This window comes from Lissotriton helveticus, chromosome 7 (genome assembly GCF_964261635.1).
Source record: "Lissotriton helveticus chromosome 7, aLisHel1.1, whole genome shotgun sequence".
Lineage (NCBI taxonomy): Eukaryota > Metazoa > Chordata > Amphibia > Caudata > Salamandridae > Lissotriton > Lissotriton helveticus.
The window spans coordinates 1,763,588,530-1,763,613,052 of record NC_136068.1 but is presented as its reverse complement, the minus strand read 5'-3'; the positions used below and the strand labels follow the sequence as shown (position 1 = coordinate 1,763,613,052).

Below are 24,523 nucleotides of genomic sequence, written 5' to 3'. Positions count from 1 at the left end.
CGAGAGGAGTGATTCTATATTTTTGGGAATACACAGACCTGATCAAGATTGTATCAGCTGCCAGGGTAATTAATCGCATCAATTGGTCAGGCAACTCCTTATTCTTTTCTCAGGATTACTCCAAACAATCTGCGGATAGACGTAAAGAGTTCTAAGCGATGAGGCCGCAACTTCGTTCAATAGGTGCACGTTATGGCCTCTTTCATCCTTGCTTGTTTAAGGTGACCATCAACAACAAGATTACTACACATGAGGACCCAGAGAGACTGAAAAGTTTCCTTAATTCTTACCATGCTGATTCTATGGATACTTCTTCATCACACTCCTGATAGATGTCTTAGAGTTTGGCATGCAATACTCTTTGTGTAATGCTTTAAGTAGTTAATAATTGCATTTGCTTACAAATAGTTTATAACATTAGTATTTTTGATTCTAGTGTTAATTTCCTTTTTTCTTTCCTGCAGGTTATATCTCCGTGTTACACCTCCCCTGTGTTTCATTACCCGTTGGTTCAGCTCTCCTTTCCCCCTTCCCGATTGAGGTCTCGATATGTCATTGTTCCATGTGGCCTCATCTCCCCCCACCTATCATATGTCAAGGATTACTTGTAAGACTCTAAATTTGTTTCTTTTTCTTTACTTTTGCATTCTTCTTATTTTCTATCTTCTTTTCTTACAGCTTTTTTCTACTATTTTCTCTTCCAAATACTCACTCTTCGTTTCTGTATTTCAAATGTTGCTTATTCATTTAGATTCTTATTTTTTTTTCCTCTCAGTTCAATTGTTTCAACGTACATACAGTCGGTTTGTTATTTGGTATACTTTATGTTGCCCAACAAATTGCCTTGATTGGTATCTGTTGTTCATCCACATCTTTGTCCTATGTCTTTAAAACTTGTTTTGTGAAATGTCAGGGGTTTACATTTGCCCATTAAAAGACAGAAAGTTCTTACACATTTGGCTAAATTGGGGCCAGATATAGCATGTATACAGGAATCCTATTTGACTGCTGAGGAGTCTTTAAAATTAAAAAGAAGTTGGGTAGGGGATGTCTTTTTTTATCCAGATGATGGCAAACGGAACGGCGTTATCACTCTCTGTCGTAAATCACTTCCTGTTAAGTTGTTATCTCAATGTGCTGATAATGATAGTAGATGGTTGTTTGCTAAATTGATGTTGGGGAATGCTCCGGTCTCTTTACTTAATATCTATGCACCCAACGCTGCTGATTCCTTTTTTTCGATATACTTATCTCAACAAATTACACATTCTTTTGATAAGAACTTTATCCTCACAGGTGATGGCAATCAAATCATTGACCCTTTTTTAGATTGCAACTTAGCAATATCCTTAGTCCCTCATAAAACTCATAAACATTTCACACAAACCATTTAGCAACACAAACTTATAGATGCTTGGAGACTCTGTATTCCGCATTAGGAGAACATGCCTATTATTCTCCAACATATCACACCCAATCATGACTAGATTATTTTTTCATATCACTCAAAAAATTTCAATCATTGATGTCAGCAAATATTGGATCTATTCTAATGTCCGACCATGCTCCCATTACCATGCAATTGGACATTCTACAGAAACCCAATTTAACTCAGAAGTGACATTTCAATAATGCTCTCCTTTTAGACTCAACATTTACATCCTCCTTTGTTTCTTTTTTCCATTAATATTTCTCCTGAATCAATCTGATACCTTTCTAGAAAGCATAAAAAGGCACAGGAATTCACTAATTGCCTTTTGGCCAAGATAAGGAGATTGGAACATTCTTATTACTCCTCCATGTCCAAAGCTTGTTTGTCGGAACTTATGGATGCTAAATTTCAGTTTAATAAGGAAACGACCATCTTGCGCAATAAATTTTATGGTGGGCAGAATAAGGCTGGGAAAGTATTAGCTAACTATTTGAAGGTTAAGCAAAACAAACTCAAGATAGAGTCTATTTTGGATGACAATCATACACTAAAATTTAAAGATAAAGATATTTTAAATGTATTTCTCCACTTTTATAAAATATTGTGTACGTCAGAATTCCCTTCCACAGATCATTATATCTCTCAATATCTATCCGAAATTCTGCAACCTTCTGATACACAACCAGACCTTGCACTCTTAGAATCTGATTTAACACAACAGGAGCTTCATGCTGCTTTATAAATTCTCAAGAAAGATAATTCTCCTGGTCAGACAGTTTTACTGCTTCCCAAATTACATATTCTCATAAACAGTTTTTTACAATCAGGTGAATCTTTTGGCTCCTTTTCGGATGCCCTAATTTGCCTTATTCCCAAGGATGTTAAAGATGCAAAATTTTGTAAAAACGATCAACTTATTTCTCTAGTCAGCATTGACTACAACATGTTTTCAAAAGCCCTAGCTTTATGTTTGAAATCCCACATGCCTGATGTATTAGGAAAGGAACAATCTGGTTTTTTCAAAGGATGTATGATCACAGATAACACTCAGTTGTTTTTTGATATTATATCCAAAGCTTCACACATCCAAAATTCCTTAGCAGCAATAGGTTTGGATGCAGAAAAATCATTTAATAGAATGGAATGGCCCTACCTTTTTCATACATTTAAAGGGTTTGGTTTTGGTCCAAAAATGATTTCTTTAATATGGATCACTGAAATAATATCGAGGGACAGAATTTCGACCATCAAAAATATCGTTGACAAAATATCGACAGTCAAAATATCGAGTTTCTATCTACAAACAGGTATGTACAAAAATATTGAGTTAAAAATATCGTTTACAAAAATATAGTTGTAAAAAATATCGTATTTACTAAAAACAGTGTTAAATTAAATTAATATTAATAATTATTTACTAAAATATACTTAAAATTACTTAAATTAACTTATAATAATTAAATAATTAATGAAAGTTAAATAAATATTTTTTTATTTCATATTTATTAAAACATATATATATAGTAACAAAATATAATAAAATAATACCCAAAAACTGAAAACTGACCCTGAACCCTAAAAATACCCCTTTACCCAAAAACCCAAAACTGACCCTGAACCCTAAAAATACCCCTTTACCCAAAAACTGAAAACTGACCCTAAACCCTAAAAATACCCCTTTACCCAAAAACTGAAAACTGACCCTGAACCCTAAAAATACCCCTTTTCCCAAAAACTGAAAACTGACCCTGAACCCTAAAAATACCCCTTTACCCAAAAACCCAAAACTGACCCTGAACCCTAAAAATAAAAACGAATTTTTTTACTATCTATATTATATACTTACATATTTTGCCTTTCTATATTATTTACAGTCGATATTACTTCACTTACCTTAAAAACGATATTTTGGCTGTCTATATTCTGTCCTGTCGATATTTTGTCCAAACGATATTTTTGACTCGATATTCTGTCCAAACGATATTTTGGAGTCGATATTATGTCTGTGCACCCTTTAATATCCATTCTGTACTTTAATCCACATGCAGCAGTGTGTGCAAATGGTGGTATATCTTCTTGTTTCAATTTAGGAAGGCGTGTCAGACAAGGTTGTCCATTATCTCTGTTTCTTTTTAACTTAGCTTTGGAACCTTTTTTGTTAAGAATACGTCAAAATGAGAACATCCATGGTGTTGATTCTAAGGAAACTCAAATCAAAATGGCAGCTTATGCTCACAACGTCCTACTATTTGTCTCACAACCTCAATCCTTTATATCCGCCTTTCTGCAAGAGGTTGATTTTTTGCAATCATCTCTGGTTATAAATTCAATAAAGACAAATGCTAAATGTTACCTCTAACAAAATTTTCTTTCAAAGCTGACTTTGCCATCTCAGGTTTTATATGGAGTCCCAAACATATTAAGTATTTAGGCTTACTGTTTACTCCATCTATTTCAGGAACAATATCACATTGTATGGATAACTGTACACAGAGACTGTCATCTCTAACCACAAAATGGCATCCTCTATACCTGTCTTGGTGCGGTCGCTTAGACACCATAAAGATGATGGTATCCCCCATAATTCTTTATACAATTTCCAACATTCCACTTTCTATTCCCTTAACATTTTTTTAAAACTTTACTCTATTTGTCCTCTTTTTTATGGAGTACTAAAAAATCAAAATTGATCCGTCCAAAATCAGAGGTTGTTAATTTCACTAACTTCCCTATTTATAATAAGTCTTTTTCACTTCGTCAAGCATTGAGATGGCTCTCCGAGTCTCTTGTGGATTGTCCTATCTGGGCTAGACTTGAACAATATTTCCTTTCTCCTTTCTAATTTCAAGAATACTTATCCTTCACATGTAAACCACAAACCTTATCCACCCCATCATTAAACATACTTCCAAAATCTTACCACCTGTCTCACCTTCAGACCCCGATGGACTGGAACTCTTTTCTCAACCCCACCATATGGCATAACACTAAAATATTAATGCACAAAAAACCTTTATATTGGAAATCCTGGCGGCAACGAGGTTTAATTTGGGTATACCAATTATATGTTCAAAATTAGATTGTCTTTCTCGTAAACTAGTAGTTCTTTTGTCCTGCCTGAATCCTTCCAATCTAATTATACTGTCCATACAAGCCAATCAGAATGCCATCACACATTACACAACTTTCTGTCCTTCCTTGGACTCTGTGGGCAACCCATCTAATAAATTACATACTCTTTTAATTACTAATCCCAAGGCCTTTGTCATATATAAACACTTATACAGTACACTTACCCCAAGAGAAAAGACTAACGTAGAACTCTCTTAGGAAAAAGATTTGGAAGTCTGTTGGTCTGTAGACCAGGTCTAGAGCAGCAAACACTATACAGTTACTCTTTATTATATATAACAGACTACTAATTTCCCCACTTACTCCAAATACAAGACATGCTGAACTCTCAGATGTTTGCTGGACCTGCTCCTTACCACATGCAGATCTATGTCACTTACTTTTCACTTGTGCACCTGTTCATAGCTTTTGGAAAACAGTATGGTCTCAAATTAACTTGATCTTTGATTCCAAATGCCCCTTTTCCTCTTCTCATATGTTCTTAGGAAGTTAATCTCCTATTTGGGCGAGTTGCGATTTTGATGTTAAGACAATAGACTTGTTGTTAGCAGTTGCTTTTCAACAGATAACCAAAAATTGGAAAAATTTTACCAAACGGTCCTATCGGGTGTGGTGGTATGCTGTCTGTTATAACCATAGACTGGATACAGCTTTTGTACATCCCATACATATGGCATCGAAACATTCAGATTTATGGCTACCTGTTACATTGTATATTGATACTAGCGCCCCTTCGCTCTTTGTCTCTGGAGCCTTTACAGCAAGAAGTGTCTAAACCTCCATTGCTCCCCTTGTATTTATATTAAATTATACGGTCATATTTCATTTCATATTACGACTTTGACATAGAATGTAACTCTCTTATGTTTTACCGACTAGTTGTATATTATTGTTATTCTCCTTTGTTTGCTGTGGTAAACTGACTTACATATTCATTTTCTTTCTTTTTCAATTTTAGATTGCTTTACTGTATGTCTTTTTTTACTACTATCATATTGTTGTATTACTACTTTGCCTTTCCTCAATAAACGTACACTTTTTTTAACTTAAAAGGCATACCTTGCATTCCAAAGTCACGTGATATTAGTGGGAGACTGTGGCTCAGTGAGAAATGTGTCCCACAGACAAAAGGTGGTGTGAATTTCCACCTCCCCACAAAATGTAATGACTTTTTAGAAAATTCACTCAAAAAAATAAAACAATTTGACAGGCATAAGAAAAATTCACCGAGACCTAGTGTTTTTGTTTTTGTGTGAGCTTGTGAACGTGCATAAGCTCATTGGGAAGGGTGATGTGTGAGGTGGCATACATATACATTTTTACTGACAGCAAAAAGCCCACCTTTGCATGCACATTTGTGCCCATGTGAACAAAGTGCCCGGTGGGCCTACCCACACACACACACACACACATGCACACACACACAGTGTCCACTGTTTTCATTTACTGTGGCTCACTTTTGTTCACCACATGTTTGTTTTACCCTTTCTCTCTTTCCATCTCCACACCTCTCTAAACATTTCCCTCTTTTGCTTCCTCCGTTCTCACCTCCATCCAAGTCACTTACCTTTGCTTGTGACTCGAACAGTGAGCAGGTCCTTGCAGAGCTCCGGTTGTGAGTGCCGGGCGGTGTCTGTGAAACTCGGGTGATATCAACAACAGTGAGATAACAGGTTTGTAGAGATTAGTAGCTTACAGGAACTTATTTCACAACAGATGGTAGAGGAACAACATAAGCTATAGCAGGGAGAGGGACCCAATGACTCTTACAGCTTAGTCACTTGTGGTTTCTATGCATTAACCACAGAGTTTGACACCAGTGCAGTAATTCTGAAGCATATATAAAAAACAAGTATATTTTTATCATAAAGAAACATCTGACACAAAAGCAACAATTTGAAAACTGGGTGGCAGGATGGGATAAAACAAGTCTCCCTAAAGCAGCGAATGTCAAAGTAAAGTTGACAATGGGAGGGGTGGCAAGGCCTTGCTTTTATATATAGCCCTTGATTTTTAATGCTGTTAATAGAAATTTTAAAATTAAAGCATAGGGTACGCAATTTATCAAAATAGATTCTAAATGCACCTAACTATTGTTTATACCGCAAAGCACAAATTCACACAAAGCATCACGTACAGGTTGGTTATATGGGGCAATATGTAAAAAATGTAAGAATTGCTTTCAAGTAATTGTGATTTTTTGTAAATCGCAATGAGGAAATTGCTATTCCTGCATGAAACACAGTGATTTTCATTTAGTGATTCCTAGTGGGTCCCAAATCGACATACCGCATGAATATAAATGAAACAGGTCACAGTTTGCGACCCATTAGGAATTGCAGTCATCACAGGGATGGTGACCTGCAGGGGCCAGCAGACCACCATGTCTGTGATTGCTTTTTAATAAGCGATCTATTTTTTTTTTACTGCAGCCCGTTTTCCTTTAAAGGAGAACTGGATGTGTTTAAAAAGAAAAGCAGGAAACGCTCAAGTTTCCTTTTTTAAGAGTAGGCAGTGGTCCGTGGGACCACTACCTTCTCTTGAAAAATATTCGTATCAACATTAACAATGGGGGAGGGGTCCACTGACTCCATGGTTAACAACTCCTCTAAGGGGTTGATAAAAAATGTTTTGTGACTGTAATTTGGTCACAAAACATTCATACCTATAACTGTAAATCAATATTTGGAAGGGACAATCTAAACACGCCCCTTCCAAATACCTATTCACAAACCCAAATAGTGATTCGGTAGGAGGTTACTGAATCGCAATTTGGCTTTTGTATGTTTTTGGCAGTCTAAAATGTCCTGATACTGTGAGGTTTGTGACCTCAAAATTGGTTTTGTAAAGAGGGCCCTTAGTTATGTGACCACAAGAGGAAAACAAGGATTATCACATGTCTTTCATTATTAAGGGCTCCTTCACCTAATGTCAATCATACCCATGTTTGTGTTTGTGTATTCACTTTGCACCTCTGCAGAGGAAGTGTGTAGTTTTGTTTCATTCCTTGTTCGGTTCTATAAAAGAGACATGTACTAGTGGGAGCTAATGTTGACTGTAAGTGTTGTATAAAGGGAAACCGGTCTATAACAAGCATTTGCAATGCAAGCGGTCTTGCCTTTGGGACCTTATATGTATATAGCTATGCAGCACATTACCCTGGGTGCTGAAACATCTACTGCTCTTTATCATGGAGGGAAAGTAAGCAGCATCCTGTGTGACATGACAGGTATGGAAACACATGGAGAGAAATATTGACTTTCAGCAGGAAATGGTATAGTCCAAAGCTCTGTTTTTTTATATAAAAGCAGGGCCTTTGGTGGCCATATCAATGAAAATACAAGATTTGAAAAAAATATTATTGTCTACTGATGGCGCGAGATTACCAGTTCAAATCATCATACTCACCTGGACCCATAAACATTCACACTTTGAACCGGAAATCAATTTTTGTACCTGCCTATCAGAGTTTTATTTACCTTTAGGACTTATACGTATACACCATGACTTACCAAATACTTGTCACTTTATGCTCTAAGTCCTAATGCTGATGGGTCAAAGGTGTTAGAATAATAGGCATAGCATCACACTTAATTTTCATGGAAAATAACCACAGACTCAGGAAAGTTTAAACACTTTATCTATGCAATATTTTGTGAGTCAGATGCCATAACAGTGAGATTAAGGACTTTGCAAGTAAGGTAATAATTATTTAAGCAAAAATCTTGTGAGACTTTAAGCAAATACCTTTGGACATTGGTACCTGCGACGGGTGAGAAAGGGAAACAGTACAAGAACATATCACATAGATTATATTTACCTAGAATGATGCGAGGACCAACCCTGGCCACGGGCTGGGACAAGAAAGGGCTCCTGACTAATCAGGTGCCAACAGGACAGGTGCAGGACAGGTGCAGGACAGGACAGGTAACCTCCGCTAAGTACAATGCAAGTGTCACACCCCCCTCTACAGCTACTCTCGTTCCCCTTCTGGGTGACAGAGTCATCTCCCTCAGCAATTTCCTGATTCTTCTTTCAGAGTGCTTGACCAGCCCTCTGAGGTCTGCGGCATCCACCATTCTTCTCCAGCATACTTCGGGTAAGTGACAGGTCTGTGACAAGTCGGACAATCTAACTAATTAAACCTACTTTAGTTATACCATTTTCCAGGGTATGTGCCACTCCCAATGTTGCGAATATGTGTATTCCCTTCATTTGATTGGTCAGAAAGGCGAGGAGAGGTCATCACACCATACCAGTATGAGATCATTTCTATTTGATGTAATTGATGAATGTTCCCGCTCATAATTTACTTTCCCATGATTTTTATTCCACCCAGCAATATTAACTTCAATACATATACAATGTATTAAATTCTGTCAGTATTTCTTCCTCTCCTAGGGTCACACAGTCAGGTTCCCAGAAACATTTTGGGTAAGACAGGACTTTGGCTGCAGTTCAACAACAGTACTTCAAGGTTTTCTGTTTTCATGTGCGCAGACGCAGCCTTTTCAAAATGGAGTTTGCAACACCCTTCAGGCCCAAATACGAGCTAATAATAAAGTCAAAGAGAGACATGTTAGAATATGAAAATAAATGTATACCACTTATTTCTCCTCTAACCCCATTACTTTATTTTAACTATAGCATTAGTAGTTAAGCAGGACATATAAAGTTTAGTTCGAGCAGGAGCATGTGCATTAGTATGTGAAGCATGAAGCAGCCATCTCTGGCACTAGTGCGCAGCTGCAAATAATTCCCACCAAAAGCATAGATGCATCACACCACGTAGATGTAGCAGACGCATGTGCAGAAAGGTTCTTGCGTTTTCGGCACCCATATTAGGACACTCGAGTTACTGTTAGTAAAGCACATAGGAAAGCTTCCCCTAGATACTGAAATGTCATGTGATGCAATTATTGGTACCCACAAAACATGTTGATTAATAAGTTACATGTTATTTCGAGAGGACTGAGTACAAGCAAGTATCTTTACGTATGAAACCTTGCTCCATCACTACGGTTGCTGGTGGAAGACAATTTCTATGGAATCTGGAGAATACTAATGTGATTCTGGTATTTTACTGACCTCTGCTGGTCGTTTTCTATCAAGAAAGTTAAATAGAGGCAGTTGTCAGAAAAATTAAAAAAAGAAAGTCCTTCAGCAAAAAAAAAATCAGGTATTTTACTGACCTCTGCTGGTCGTTTTCTATCAAGACAGTTAAATAGAGGCAGTTGCACAGAAAAAAAAGTCCCTAAGCGGAAGCAGACAAGTGCTAGGGTTGATCTCCAGAGCCCACAAAGTACATACACATATAAGTATATATTAAAGTATATATACTAAAGTATATGCTAAAGTATATGCAAGAGGTCTCGAATGCTTGCCCTAAAAAGGATTTATATTTCCAAGAACAAAGCTTTTTTAACATTACCTAGACGAAAATGGGTTGACGCGTCAACGTTTCAGTCTTTGGTGTTACCCAGCTAGATCTAGATCTCCATCTCTTGGGAGGAACCTATGCAGGATCGATGATATTACACAACAGCTTATGCAGTTCAGCTTCTGTCACTTTAATACACAAAGGAAATCCGAGAATGGCATTGGGGGAAGTAGACAGTGGTCTAAGAGACCGCTCCAAGCTCTCCTTGACCTCTGTCTGCTCAACCCCAATGCTGATAGCCCACATACTTATGAAGCTTCCATAGTGTGCCTTCACACCATCACAGTCTGGATGTTGATATACAATCAAACGTTTATGAATGGAATTGCGGCGCTCACCATTTCTGCATTAAATTGTGCTGTGCACGGAGGATTGGGAGACATTTTCATGTGCCCTTCTGCCTCCAAATTCCAGTTAGTCACAGAGTACTGTTTCTGGCTAACGAATGTGCCATTAGCATGTTACAAATAGCCTGTTTGTATTAGTAAAGCCTACAATTTTGTGAATCACAGGCTTGGCAACAGCAAAACGGCTGTATATATACTTGCAACAGGCGTTCATTAAAGCTACCTGACTTATGGTCTGTAATTGGCTGTGAACACGAAGACTTTGAGAGACAGTGCCACAAGAAAGATTTACCTGAGCAAATTTAGTATTGTCCATATGGTGACCAATATTTGGTGATATTTATGAAATGTGGTTCCTTGCTATAAACATGAAATCCTGTGTGTGATTCAACAATTCAGAGAGGTGTGAGCTCCCAGGGCCACTCTGGCACATCACTTTTGCTATGATTCACCTCTGCTTTATACTAGGGCCTCCATGGATTCAGCCTTGGGATAGCTCTCACTCAGGATGACTGAGCTCCTAGATAAACATCAACATGTTAAGGTAAGTGATTCGTCGTGGTGCAACATTCAAGGATAGGTGTCCATGCACCCACCTTGACTTAATCTAACATTTCCCATTAAGAAGACCTATAGCTACATGTCAGCGTTCTTCTGTTTTTACCCCATATAGCATACATTAAATTTGCTTCCATTGGCTTCTATTTAGTTCATCCCGCTAACATTCATTAGAAATGATTATCTGCCTTTGTTGCAGGGATTGCACGGAAACACAGAACGATGCTTAGGATTAAGGGACCTTAGTATGTAGCGACTGTGTAATCCTACTACCTTAGTACCCATGAGCCGAGGACGGATAAGCTATGGTGTCTCATTTGCTCTCCTACTCACTTACAGAGGAACCAGTGATTAGACACCCGAAAACACAACACTCCAGACTGTCTCAGGAATCGCGGTTACAAGACACACCCTTTCACTCACACTCTTGTACTAGTCCACATTAAGATCTGACAGAGACACCAGCAAGTTTAAAATATTTATTTTAATTAGCATGCTCTAATATGCAGTATAACTGCCACAACAAGCAGAAAAATGCATAACTCAAATACAGTCATTATAGAAAGTAATCCATCATAAAAGGAGCGTCATAGTGAGAGAGAGAGTAGTGTAACTTCTCTCCCCTTGCACAGACGCTGGATAATTATATATTAGAAGATTTCTGGGTATTATCTGCAGACCCCGTACCTCAGTCTATAGATGATAGTTCTACATCATAGGTGCTGTCATGCTCTGCTCCCTAGAACGGTACCTCTCCAAGTGTGTGCTTCTTATCCGTGTATTCCAATAAGACCAAAATACATATCTGCATCTGTATGTTATGTCTCGGTGCTAGGGCTTGACCAGAACAGAACAACAAGGGGCATTGTTGTTCGACCTTGTTCGCACTGTTCAGACTAAATTCCAGACATCTACAAAGCGTGACCACAACAGTGGGATCTTATGCGAAAATATCAAAAAAGGCATTTGCAAAATAAGTGCATGTAGTAACGAGTGCAATACAGCGGACAGTCTGCAGCGTGTTCATGCTAACTTTGGGAATACCACTATGTCAAGTTGTTTTAATAGTTTGCTGTTTGCTCTTCGTTATTTTAAAGCCACTGTTTTGGCATTTTATTGATTGCACACCGCAATTTAGAAGCTGTAGTCTTTCTACATTTTCTATGGAGACCTTCATTTAGGAATTCCATAGGGCTCTGCCAGTTAGTGCACTAGTTGTTCACCTATTGCCCCAGTAGGAGCTTCTATAGCACGCAATTCACATCTACAGTTAAGTGCCAAATTCAATCTGTAAAACTCACTTGCTGCAAATTTACTAACACTGTTCACAAGTACTCGTTTTCGGTGTTATTTGTGATGACCAATTTGGGGGAACTCCAACCAATTTTTAAGGGGCTAATTTGGGTGAAAATTACTTTGCGATTTTAATTTATTTAGTTATTTTAAAGTAACAGAGTCTGCTGGTTAGTGCACTAGGTGTTTTTTGCCAACAGAAGCTTGAAGCACAGTAATGCACATTCGCGCAATAGGTGCACCAGTGGTGTGCATTTGTGCCTGTCCGTGCCAGGATGCTGCCTCTGCATGGCATGCTGGTGGTTTTTCCCTACGACCGGTCGCAGACCCTAAGGCTAAGGTTATTATCATCTTACAACAATTCTGCCCATCAATCTCTTTGGCTGAAAGAGCTGTTTCCCATAAACAGTGTGCTGGAATACATTTGCCAACGTAGGCCTAGATGTATCAAGATTCCATTTTGCGAATCTTAAATAGCGATTTTTTGCGAATCGCTATTTAGAATTCGCAAAATGGAATGTATGTAAAAAATCGCTTTTCTTTAGCGATTCCTTATTAGTCTTTATTTGCGAATTCGCATTTTGCGAATTCGCAAATAAGGAATAATTTCCCATGCATTCCTATGGGCCAGGAGGCCCATAGGAATAATTGTGGAGTAATTCTCAAATTGCGAATTCGCAATTTGCTAATCGCAATTTGAGAATTATTTCAAGGGTGCAGGGGTGTCTCATTGACACCCTGCTGCACCCCTGAAACTTACATGTGTGTGCATATGGCGCACATACATGCCCTATGGGCATGTTTGTGTGTCACATGCCACCCTCAAAATTGCCTGATTTTGGGTTTTGAAAGGATTTCGCAAATTAACACGAACCTCAAATTGGTGTTAATTTGCGATTCCTTAACCTGAATTCGCAGTTTAAAAAAAGCATCATACATGGCATTTAAGGGATCGCAAAATTGCGATTCCTTAAATGCTTAAGCAAAATAAGGAATCGCAATTTTTTGCGATTCCTTATTTTGCTAATTTCACATACATTCCAAAAGATGCAAAATGTCCGTTTGCGATTCGTTAAGGCCGAAATTTTGCGAATTTCGGCCTTAACGAATCACAAAAGGCTTCATACATCTAGGCCTAAACCTTAAGAGAAATGGGATTTTTAGGTTACCATCCATTCTGCCTATATTTCCCCTAAACAAACAACACATACTGAGTGACTCATTTACATGCCCCTTGCACCGCCGGTCCATGACTTTTTGTAATACACCAGCATTGCAACCTTCTACTCTATATTTATAAGGAAACGTAAAGCCACCCTGCATTTCTTTTCGTGTCAAATCGCCTACATTCACGGCCTTGATTCTATTTTTGCCAATTGTGATTTACCTGAAGTGCAGTTGCTTATGGCCTGGACTTATCATGTTGCCATACCATTCAGGATGGCTCTCAATCCCAGGTCTGTTAATTAGGTAAAGACCACTTTCTAAGGAAAACCGACCTTTAACTCTTTTTGTCCAAATATTATAGGCTCAGAAATTTGAAGCTAGTTAGACAATTTAATATTAACTTCCCTTAACAATTAGAATAATGAAACATTGACCTATTTTAATATGACTGTTATTCAAATTTTAGAAGAAATAATATCTGAAAAAACATAATAAGGAAATCTATAGAACAACTGTCCAAATGTAACCTACAAACACGAAGAGCCAAAAGATGCTGCAGAAGAACCTACAATAAGATTCGCTTGATCACGCTTTGCAGTAGCACATCGAACAGATATCAAATCTGCAAAAAGAGGACTATTTTACTTGACATCTATCCTGGACCCTTATCTGAAGGACTGTTCGGGATCATCAACAATCTTGCAGAACCTGTTGCTGGCACACAGGCAATCCCTTCGAACCAGTCTTTATCTGAAGAGCCTGTTTGTTTTTTTCTGTCAAAATAACGAAATTTAGAGGTGAAATTGAGTTTAGCCCTGTTGATCACCTTAAGTTTAGAACAAAAGTCTAATTGAGACCAAATGTTTAGTAGTAGTAAAGTAAGACTTTTGGTCTAAATTTTTGTCTAAATGTAGTCCAAAAGTCTAACTGTACTAGTACTAAAGTTAGTCGTTTGGTCAAAGTTGGACTTTTGGTCTAAACATAGACCAAAAAGTCTAACTTTACTACTACTAAACTTAGACTTTTGGTCTAAATTAGACATTTGGTCTTAGACCAAAGGTCTAACTTAGACCAAAGATTTAGTAGTAATAAAGTTTTGGTCTGAGTTAGAATTTTGGTCTAAACTTAGAACAAAAGTCTAACTTTGCTACTACTAAACTTAGACTTTTGGTCTAAGTTAGACTTTTGGTCTAAACTTAGACCAAAAGTCTAACTTTACTACTACTAAACTTAGACTTCAGGTCTAAACTTAGACTTTTGCTCTAAGTTTACTTTTGTGAATCAGGCCCCATGTCTGTAATACATAGAGCAATATTTTGTTATTAACCCACTCTTATGACCAACAGATTCTCCTGGCATAGACGAGGGGCATGTAGCCGACATGGCAGCCCCTCAGGAGACACACAGGGGAGAACGGCAAAGACATCAGCAAGAATGGTAAGCAGTGCAGTGGCAAGAGAGGGCACAGGAGAGGGCAAAGGGCAGAAGTGAACCCCAGCCAAAACATAAATTTGGGTACCCAGCTATGAGTGGGCAATGTGGCAATGCAGGGGCCGTGGCCCATGTACCCCCCATGTCAGGCAGGACTAGGGCACCAGGACTTCCAGGGGGAGGCCTGGAATGGGGGGCAGCATATCCACCAGCATGGGGGCCATGGACGCAATTGCCTGGAGTAGGTGCCCCCTTCAGTGGTAACACCCCATGGGCTCAGGGGCACAAGGGGCCAGCGCAACCACCACCACCAAAATGGGGTCAGTAAACCAGGCGCAGCATAGGGAAGTGAGAGGAACAGAGAAGCCACACAGGGGGATAGAGGGGCAGAGAGCTCAAGTACAGCCAAGACGGGGGTGTCGAAAAGTCAGCCCATATCGCACCTGATGCCCAGGCTGCTGGTGCAGGGCGACTCTTAGTTCCCATCTTGAATAATTACCAAATAAAGAGACGGGCACTGGAAGCAGGAAGACAAGAAAAAAGGTTTATTTCTCATGAGGAGAGCCTGTCATTTCGGACACTCGCATAGTGTCTTCGGGAGGTGCTCTAACAAGTTTCTCTGAGGCTTCGTCTTTTATACACAGGTTTGTGGCACACAGGCATCCTTTATTACAATCAAGACATTGTGAAGTACGAAGATATTCCAACACGTGGCTACAGTAGGGGCCCTTATCCTTCATACAATAGGAGGGAGCTGTCATGCAGCTGAGTGTTCTGCTGATTCCTTTGGAATGTGTGCTCCTGATCGAATCTCAGGGGGTGGGGAGGTCATGATCAATAGTGGCTCTTTTTAAGAGAGGCGAGTGCATACAGTAGTGGGCAATAAACTGTATCCTCAGGCTAAGGGGGTGACCAGCGGTCCATGTAGACAATTAGGTTCGGAGGAAGAGGTCATCAAAGGAGGGGTATTCATGGAGGGAAAGGAGGTGTTGGTCAGGCGCGGGGTGCGATTTTCAGAGACAGAGTCATGCGGGAGGGGAGGGCTCATGACTTGTGCATGTGAGAGCGGGGGCGGTCAGGGTGCATGGGGGAAGCTTGCAGGGTCAGGGAAGGGCGCTGGTGATCGATCGCAAACAGAGAGACCACGGTACCTAAAATGGCTGTTGTATATATGTGTGCATGGGTCTATGCTGGCGGGGTAACACAGTCAGTGTTTTGCAATGTCCATTCTGCTTACGACAAGAGGTACAGTGAACACAAATGAACGCCGCTTATGTACACATACATTGCCATTTTCAACAGGGGGAGACCAAGACACGAACGGTAAGCCAGCCAGTGAGTACATGCGAACCTCCCATGACCACAAAGCTCTTAGGGCTGGCCAACCTCATCCCCCTAACAGTCAAGGGGAGGAGTTGGAGAAAAGAATTCATCGACATCTGTTCACTACTGGAAGTGCGACAGGGAGGGTTAGACCTTCCAACACAAGACAAGAAGGAGCATGACAGGAGGGTCACCCGGAAACCCAGAGTAGAGCGGTCAATAGAAAATTGGCTAAAAGCGTTCAGAACATTGGCATGCATCTTCATTGAGAAATTCCCTCAAAGCACAGCAGAATGGATCTTGTACGAACAGAAAGTATACGAGGTGCAGCAGAAATATCAGGGCGATGCATAGATAAGATTTGATGAAGGCTTCAGGGAAAAAATGCAAGTGTGGCCGATTATGGAGTGGGACTGTTAGGACATGCAGGGTTTCCTTAAGCACATGGTGGCGGCAAGGGAAAGCGTTGGGGCGAAGGAGAGCAGTTTTCATCCTTACAGGAGTAATGCCAAATTCGAGGGGCAAGGATAAGAACTCAAAGGGAAAAACCAGGCAGGAAGCAAGACAAACAAACCATGCTGGAAGTTCGATTAAGATGAGTGTAAGTGGGGGGCATCATGCAGGCTTAAACACACTTGTGTGACATGCGGGGGTCACCATTCCACACTACGCTGTAGACGGGCCACAGGAGCTGGGGCCAACAAGGACAAGACAGGCACAAAGAAGTGAGTTGCAGGACCCAACGGGTAGGGACAACGGGGATGGGGGCGGGGACCGATGCTACCGACACCCATCAAGGCAAGCAGGCTGTTATATTTGTTAAAAGAGTACCACAAAGTAGAGGACAGGCAGCTGTTGCAGAAGGTTTCATGCAGGGTTTCCCAATCCCCTACAAAGGACCCAGGAGCGCCCGGGAGAGTCTGAACCTGAAGTCAGTGAGTGATAACCTGGGGTTGGTTAAACAGAAAGTAGAGAAGGAAGAACAATTAGGGCGTGTGGCCGGCTCTTTCACCTCCCTCCATTGAAGGATATGGTGATAGCATTGCTCGGAGTCATGCCCAAAAGGGAGTCTGGGAAATTCCGGCTGATCCCTCACCCGTCCCACCCTGAAGGGAAGTCCATCAATGACTGGTTAGAACAAGGAGCATGGACGGTGGCCTACGCAATGGTGGACGATGCAGTAGAGCTCATAAGGCAGGAGGGTAAGGGAGCCCTGATGGCAAAATCTCACAAAGAGTCAGCCTTTAGGCTATTGTCAGTGCACCAAGACTGCTACCTCTTATTGGGCTTCAAATTAGAAGGGCGATACTACTACGACAAATGCCTACCAATGGGGTGCTCGATATCATGTGCACACTTTGAGGCATTCAGTAGTTTTCTAGCGTGGGAACTGGGAGCCCACACCCCGGATGGAGGGCGGGTCCACTACCTGGATGATTTCCTTTTCATTGAGAAGGCAGGCTCAGGGGAATGCGACAACCTCCTAAATAATTTCATAAACTTGGCCCAAGAGGTAGGCAGCCCCCTAGAGCAGGACAGGACAGAGGGGCAAACAACAAAACTGCCTTTCCTGGGTATAGAGGTGGATTCTGTGGCAGGGACGTGCAGATTGCCGCCAGAAAAAGTAGCCGAGCTCTGGGAAATCATAGGCAGACTAAGGTAACAGAAAAAAGCTATGCTGGGTGAAGTACATCAGCTGCTAGGCAAGCTGAATTTTGCCACATGGGTGATCCCAGCGGGGCGCACATTTGCGAGATGGCTAACCAGAGGCATGACACAGAAGCACCACAGGGTCCTCATCACACAGGGGGTCGGGAAAACTTGGGGCAATGGGAGAATTTCTTGTCAGAATTCAACGGCACCTTAATATGGTGAGAACCGTGGGTACAAACAAGCGAGCTGGAGCTCTACACGGACTTGGCCGGCTGATTCGGCTTTGGAGCAATCCTAGTAACCGCTTGGTCAGCAGGACCTGGCCAGAAGCCTGGAAGAAGGCTAGGCTCTCAAAAAACATATCCATTTTGGAGTTATTCCCGATAGTAGTGGCCCTCCACATTTGGACACATCGGCTAGCTAACAGGCAGGTAACGCTATGGTCAGACAATCACGCAGTGGTGCAGGCCATCAATGCAGGGTCAGAAAAGTGCCCTGCAGTGTCAACCCTACTGTGGAAGCTGGTCGGCTGCCAGCTTAGGGGGAATATCGCACTTAGGGTGAGACACATCCCTGGGGTAGACAACTATATGCGCCGATGCCATTTCTCGTTTTCAGTGGGTGAAATTCTGAGAGCTGGCCCTAGACGCAGACATGGGGATGACTCCGATGCCATAGAAAGCGTGGGCATGGGTGGACCTGGGTTGAAAATATTGCTGAACAGTGAACTGGCCCCGAAGACGGACACCCGGTATCCTAAGTGTTGGGGGACATTAAGGGCATGGGCAGGTTTAGAAAGGGGCCAGGGCTTTGGACAGGAGGAAGTCCAATTTTCACGTCAGGCAAAACAAAAACCTGGGCACAGGCACACTTGAACGCAGTGGCATATTACATGAAAATGGAAAATAGGGAGGACCCAACTAGGTCTTTCCAATGCCGGATGGCTATGAGAGGCTGGGGTAGGCTACAGCAAGCAGAAAAATGCGCAAGTCGGCCCATCCACTTTAGCCTGCCATGAGGAATGATGGGGGCCATGGCAGGGGTATGCGCCTCATGACAAGAGACAATGCTCTTTGCAGCAACATTCACACTGACATTCTTTGGGACTTACAGGGTCAGTGAGTTGGTAGCCCCATCAGTCAGTAACCCAGGAGCAGCATGCATCCACAGCAAAGACGTAGAAATGAGCAAAGGGTGCATGGACATACTGCTGCGGCGGTCCAAATCAGACCAGACGGACAGGGGAATGAGGACAAGAATAACATTGCATTAGGGACACAACCTGCTACCAAGTGTGTTTACTGCAGGGATACTTGGGTTGGAGGGGGGTGGTGAGGGGCCAGTCTTCAGGCACAAAGACGGGTCATGCCTCAGACACTTTCAATTTATAGCAGTGATGAGGTAGACCCGTCTAGGTCCAAACAATGCAAGAAAGAAGGTGCAGATTATGGGGCACTCCTATGTGTCGCGGGCTCAGCGATGGGCGTCGGACAGGTGTGAATTTGGCGGGATATAGCTGCTGGACACTGAAGTAATGTGGTGGGGGCGCCCGGGAATTAAATGGGGTCAACTGCTACCCACGCAAGAAGCCTTAGACAGACTGGAGGCAGTGGTGGTGCACCTGGGGGAAATGACTTAGCGGCGGTGGGCATGCGGGCCCTCCTAGAAACCATGCAGAAAAGCCTCGCGGCCCTGGCACGCCTGATACTCCCGGTGGAGGTCATTTTTTCAGAAATAATAGTGCAAAAGGCCTGGCGGGGGGCAGTGGACATGGGGGCGGTGGAGAAATCCAGACGAAAATGTAATATCACCTTGGCAAAAATTTGTAGGGCCAAATGGTGGGGTTTCGTTAGACACTGTTTCATAAACCTGAGGTCCCTGGGTTACCACCTGGAGGACGTGGTGCACCTTACTGGGGTAGGAATGGACATGTTTCTGCTAAACAATGTAGGGGTGCTGGAACAGAAGGAGTTCAACTAAGAGCAGAAGAAGGGAGACCAGGGCAAGGGGGATCTCCCTCTGGTCGGGAAACCGTAGGTTGGGTGGCGGAACAAAGACAAGGAAGGTAGTAAAAACAGAGAACTGAATAAAAGGTAGATGGAAGGCTCTCACAGTGTCCTTTGGATGCCTCACGGCAGAGGCGCTGAGGTATCCAAGGGGTGGCGTGCAGCCATAGAAAGAGTACATGTGATGCTTCCGCAGGACCCTGGGGGGTGCATCACAGCAAGGGTACCGAGGGAGGAATATGCAGGGACTCCTCAGGAGATAGAGTATATGCTCAAGTAAGGGCCATGGGATGCCACACGGCAGGGGCCCCTGGGAGCAGGGAGTACCCACGAAAGGGTGCAGGGTGAGCGGGACAGCAGTTGCAGCCCGGGCAGGTCCAGACGGACACCCTCCAAGTCGGTAGCAAGCTGAAGCCTAGATCCATGAATCAGAGGCCCAGATAAGGGGTCCCCCCTCCCGGGAAAATTGAGGAGGCTGGGTCCATACTGCAAGCAAAGAGAAATGTAAATAATGTTAGTATATAGCATGAACATTGAAGGAACAAATGCTATGTTCATGAGCGTACCAAATGTGCAAGCATGTGAAATTTTGAATAAACTGCGACCTTTTAAGGCACCAAAAGCATGTTGCCAGTGGTGATTTAGGGTTAAAAGGGAGCGCACTTTTTGGGGGATTGGTAAGGGGCAGGAAAGGGAGGGTGATTCGCCACCTGGAAGAGGTTGTAACCGGGGCCAGGGAGGGAAAGCGGGACCCTATAGGGGCTCAGGTCAAACGATGTCTTGGGGCGGGAAGCTCGCACCCCAGCCAATGTAAATTATGGATAGAGAGTGGGCAACCAGGATTGGTCCGCCAGGGGCAAGCACGGCCTCCCAATCAGGGGACATGCAAGCTAGGTTGAGGGGGGATAAAAAGGGCCAGCAGGCCTTAAGCAGATACAACCACCCCACTTGCAGAAGAATCAGTAGAATCCTACCCACCCAAACCAAAAGACGTGGGCGTCGCAGCACAAGGGTAGAGGGGGAGCAGAAAAAACACAAGGAAGGTAGTAAAAACAGAGAACTTAATAAAAGGTGCTGTTAGGTTCTCACATTATCCTTGGTATGCTTCATGGCAGGCGCACTGAGGGAGCCAAGAGGTGACGTGCCGACATAGAAAGAGTACATCTGATGCTCCCGCAGGACCCTGGGGGGGTGCTTCACGGCAGGGGTAGCGAAGGAAGAAGACACAGGGACTAAGCCTCAGGAGATAGAGTAGATGCTCAAGTAAGGTCCTTGGGATGCCACACAGCAGGGGCCCCTTGGAGCAGAGAGGGCCCACGAAAGGGTACAGGGCAAGCAGGATGGCACATGCAACGATCCAAGTCGGTGGCAAGCTGACGCCTAGAATCGTGAATCAGAGGCCTAGACAAGGGGTCCCTCCCCTCCCTGGAAAATTGAGGAGGCTGGGTCCATACTTAAAGCAAAGAGAAATATAAATAATGTAAATGTATAGCATGAACATTGAAGGATCAAATGGTATGTCCATGAGTGTACCAAATGTGTAAGCATATGAAATTTTGGTAAACTGTAACCTTTTAAGGCACCATAAGTATGTCGTCAGTGGTGATTAAGGGTTAAAAGGCAACACAGTTTTTTGGGGATTAGTAAGGGGCAGGAAAGGGACGGTGACTCGCCACCTGGAAGGGGTTTCTTCTGATTCTTCTGCGAGGGGGGGGGTGTGTCTGTTTAAGGCCTGCTTTCCCTTTTTATCCCCCCTAGCTTGTAAATCCCCTGATTGGGGGGGCCTGTGCTCGTCCCTGGGGGACCAATCCTGGTCGCCCCCTCTCTGCCTGTAATTTACATTGGCGGGGCGGGCTTCCGACCCCCGGACGGCATTTGACCCGGGCCCCCATCGGGTCCGGCTTTGCCTCCCCGGCCTGGGTTACAACTTAGACTTCAGTTCTAAACTTAGAATTTTGGTCTAAGGTTACTTTTGTGAATCAGTCCCCATGTCTGTAATACATAGAGCAATATTTGGTTATTAAGTTAACCCATTCTTATGACCAACAGATTCTCCTGGCATAGACCTTACTGAACATTAAGATGAGCACAACAGTTTTTGGTAGAATTCCCCAAATCGCAAACCACCAGATATAGAGACAGAGCATTCTCAGTTTCTGCAGTGAGATTTTGGAATTGTCTTCCATTTAACCTGCAAGCGTTGCATCTCTACCTCAGTTTACAAATACCTTAAAAAGTTTCTTTTCAAATCATAGCTCTCCAGGAACAATAAGAGAACCCTTCCTGTGTTAAAGTTCTGTTCTCTAAATACCTAAAGATACTAAGACTGATAGAAAAAGCATAGAATCCTTGGCCATTCATACTCCCAGCCTGCCATGTGGGGTCTTACATGAATGATGCACATTTTGCTGTGGAAATATCCAGGAAGCAAACATTTTCCAAGCATCTGCATCACATACTAAAAATCTAAATAATGATACAAGACCCACAAAAAACAATGATTGTGGCACCTGAACAAGAAAAAGTAAATATAAGCTAAAAATAATTTGCTATGATCACCTAAAAGGATAGGTTTATGGAATTAAAGATAGCATATTTGGGATGCTTGAAGTGAGGGCAATGGTTGCTTAAAGTACCCAGTACACATTGTTTGCTGTACCAAATTCATTAGTATTTTCATTAAATTGTTAGGTACTCCTCTCATCCAAACCACAGCACATAATTTTAGGACAAGAGGAAATGACCCAGCATATTTCTGAAGAATGTAGATGCGCAACTGTGAAAACACCAAAGAAGGAGGATCTTAAATACTTCCCTCTTTGCTGTACAAAAATAGAATTCATAGAAAACAGATTAGTCTTAACTTACAAGTGATTTTTAGTGTGACATTTCCTGGTAATTGTTGGTTTAGTCATATTATTCCAACCACACATTCCTACACAATTCACTTTGTGTTAGCAAGTAAGTGCTGTCTCATACATGTGTTTGTTAGTTTCAAATCACACTTGCTTTAGAATGAAGAAACCTGGGGAGACTGGTGGTCTGCACTCCTCTGACACAACCCGAAAAATACATTCACAGATCTATAGATAGCAATGTGGCAATATCTAGTTATTTGTCTAATTGTGGATCCGTTCCAGAATTTCTTTTTAAAATTAATGTACCCTGACAATGGTCTCTATATTAATCACTAAATCTGTAACTCTATTGATGTACCTCTGTTCATCCTATGTACACCACTTATGGGAGCAGACTCATCTGATCTTCTAATGATCACTTATGTCAGATTATCCATCCTTTCTTATATGATATCAGTTTTAACAAGGTGGTCAAGATGGATCCACTCTCTCTGGGGCTAATTATTTGATTGATTCAGCATTCTGTCTATCATCTGTTCTTTTTCCACTCTCTCTTGGGGCTGTCCACAAAACTCAGCTCCTTTTTATTCACACACTCTTAAATGTACACAATGCCCTTTCAGGCTATGAACCAAATCTTCATATCTGTTGTACACTAACAAAACCCAGGTTCATCTGCTGATTGGAGGAAATTCCAGCAAGACCTAATTGGAACTGTGTGTGCGTTTGAGGTAAACCACAAGATTATATGGTTGGTGCCTCCGTCCACAGATTCCAGCGCATCAATCCGGTGTCCCATCATAAGCGTCACTTAACTCTAAAAGACTGATTTTTAGTTTACTTCCATCAGCAGCGTAGATTTGAAATCCAAATTGATCACACTATAAATGTCCATGTCTACAAATGTAGACACTGTCAAGTTTTCATTTCTGAAAGATGGCCATCCTGGGGCCTAATAAGAAACTCACAGACCTGTTCAGAACGGGTTCCTGAGATGAGCAGTAGGTTTCAGTGGAGAGGTCTGATACTTTCAGTTAATGTGGGCTTAAACACGCTATCAATAGGCAAATTAAATTTCCTGTGAGTGAACTACTCTAAGAAGAACTCTACAGAAAGAAGGCCATTTGTGGCTCTCAATTTATCAATGTCTCTTCCTGACTCCTGTGATTCAGAGATATCAGTATGTCTTTGCCCTGTCACAAGTGCTCTCTGTCTTTATGTTTACAAGAATTCAGGAAGCTGCTGGCCATCTACATCATCCAACTTCAAACCGTGGTTATTCCTCAACTTTCAATATTCTATTTTTGAGACTAGTCTGAAATAGCTCTCTTCTCATGAGGAGAATCTAAGTTAACAATTTAAATTAGTCTTTTTCCGTTGTCCCATCTACCAGGTGGATAGAACCTGTCAGTGAGGGCCCTCTTAAATAATTTTAGTGAGGGAAAAAGTTGAATACCATTTGTTACAGATTTCTGATGGCTTTGGTTTTGTCTCAGAATAAGAGCTTTTTTAAAATAATGGATTTCAAGCTGGAGGAGAGATTTGCCTCTTCAATCTCTTATTCTCAAACAGATAGTGACCTTGTGCATTAGATGTTTTGAGACCCGATCTGTTATGCCTTGTTCCTTTGAAACACATGCTATTGAGAATATCAGTACCATGGTCAAGTTTTATATAATTTTTTGTGAAACTCTAGCTTTCATATTCTGCCTTAGTTGGTTCGTAAAGTTCACCTGTGACTTTCAGGGCTTTGTTCATCTCTCAAGCTTTGTCATCTATGGACAAACTGAATGATGGGCATTCTGATCATGTACCAACCCCTTGAAGAAGACAAAGACATGTTATTGATTTTATGAAAAGCAAGACAACTTAAGCACCACTGG

The 24,523-nt window shown here is 41.9% G+C and overlaps 1 protein-coding gene across 1 annotated transcript in view; it reads right to left on the bottom strand.

Annotated features, from left to right (window-relative positions):
- The window catches only part of LOC144767691 (chemerin-like receptor 1), a 54,896-nt gene extending 48,666 nt beyond the window's left edge, over nt 1-6,230 (bottom strand). The window contains exon 1 of the mRNA XM_078651086.1: nt 6,132-6,230. The gene's annotated coding sequence lies outside the window, so the exon portion shown is untranslated. The remainder of the gene's footprint in view (nt 1-6,131) is intronic.
- Nucleotides 6,231-24,523: the final 18,293 nt, after the last annotated feature.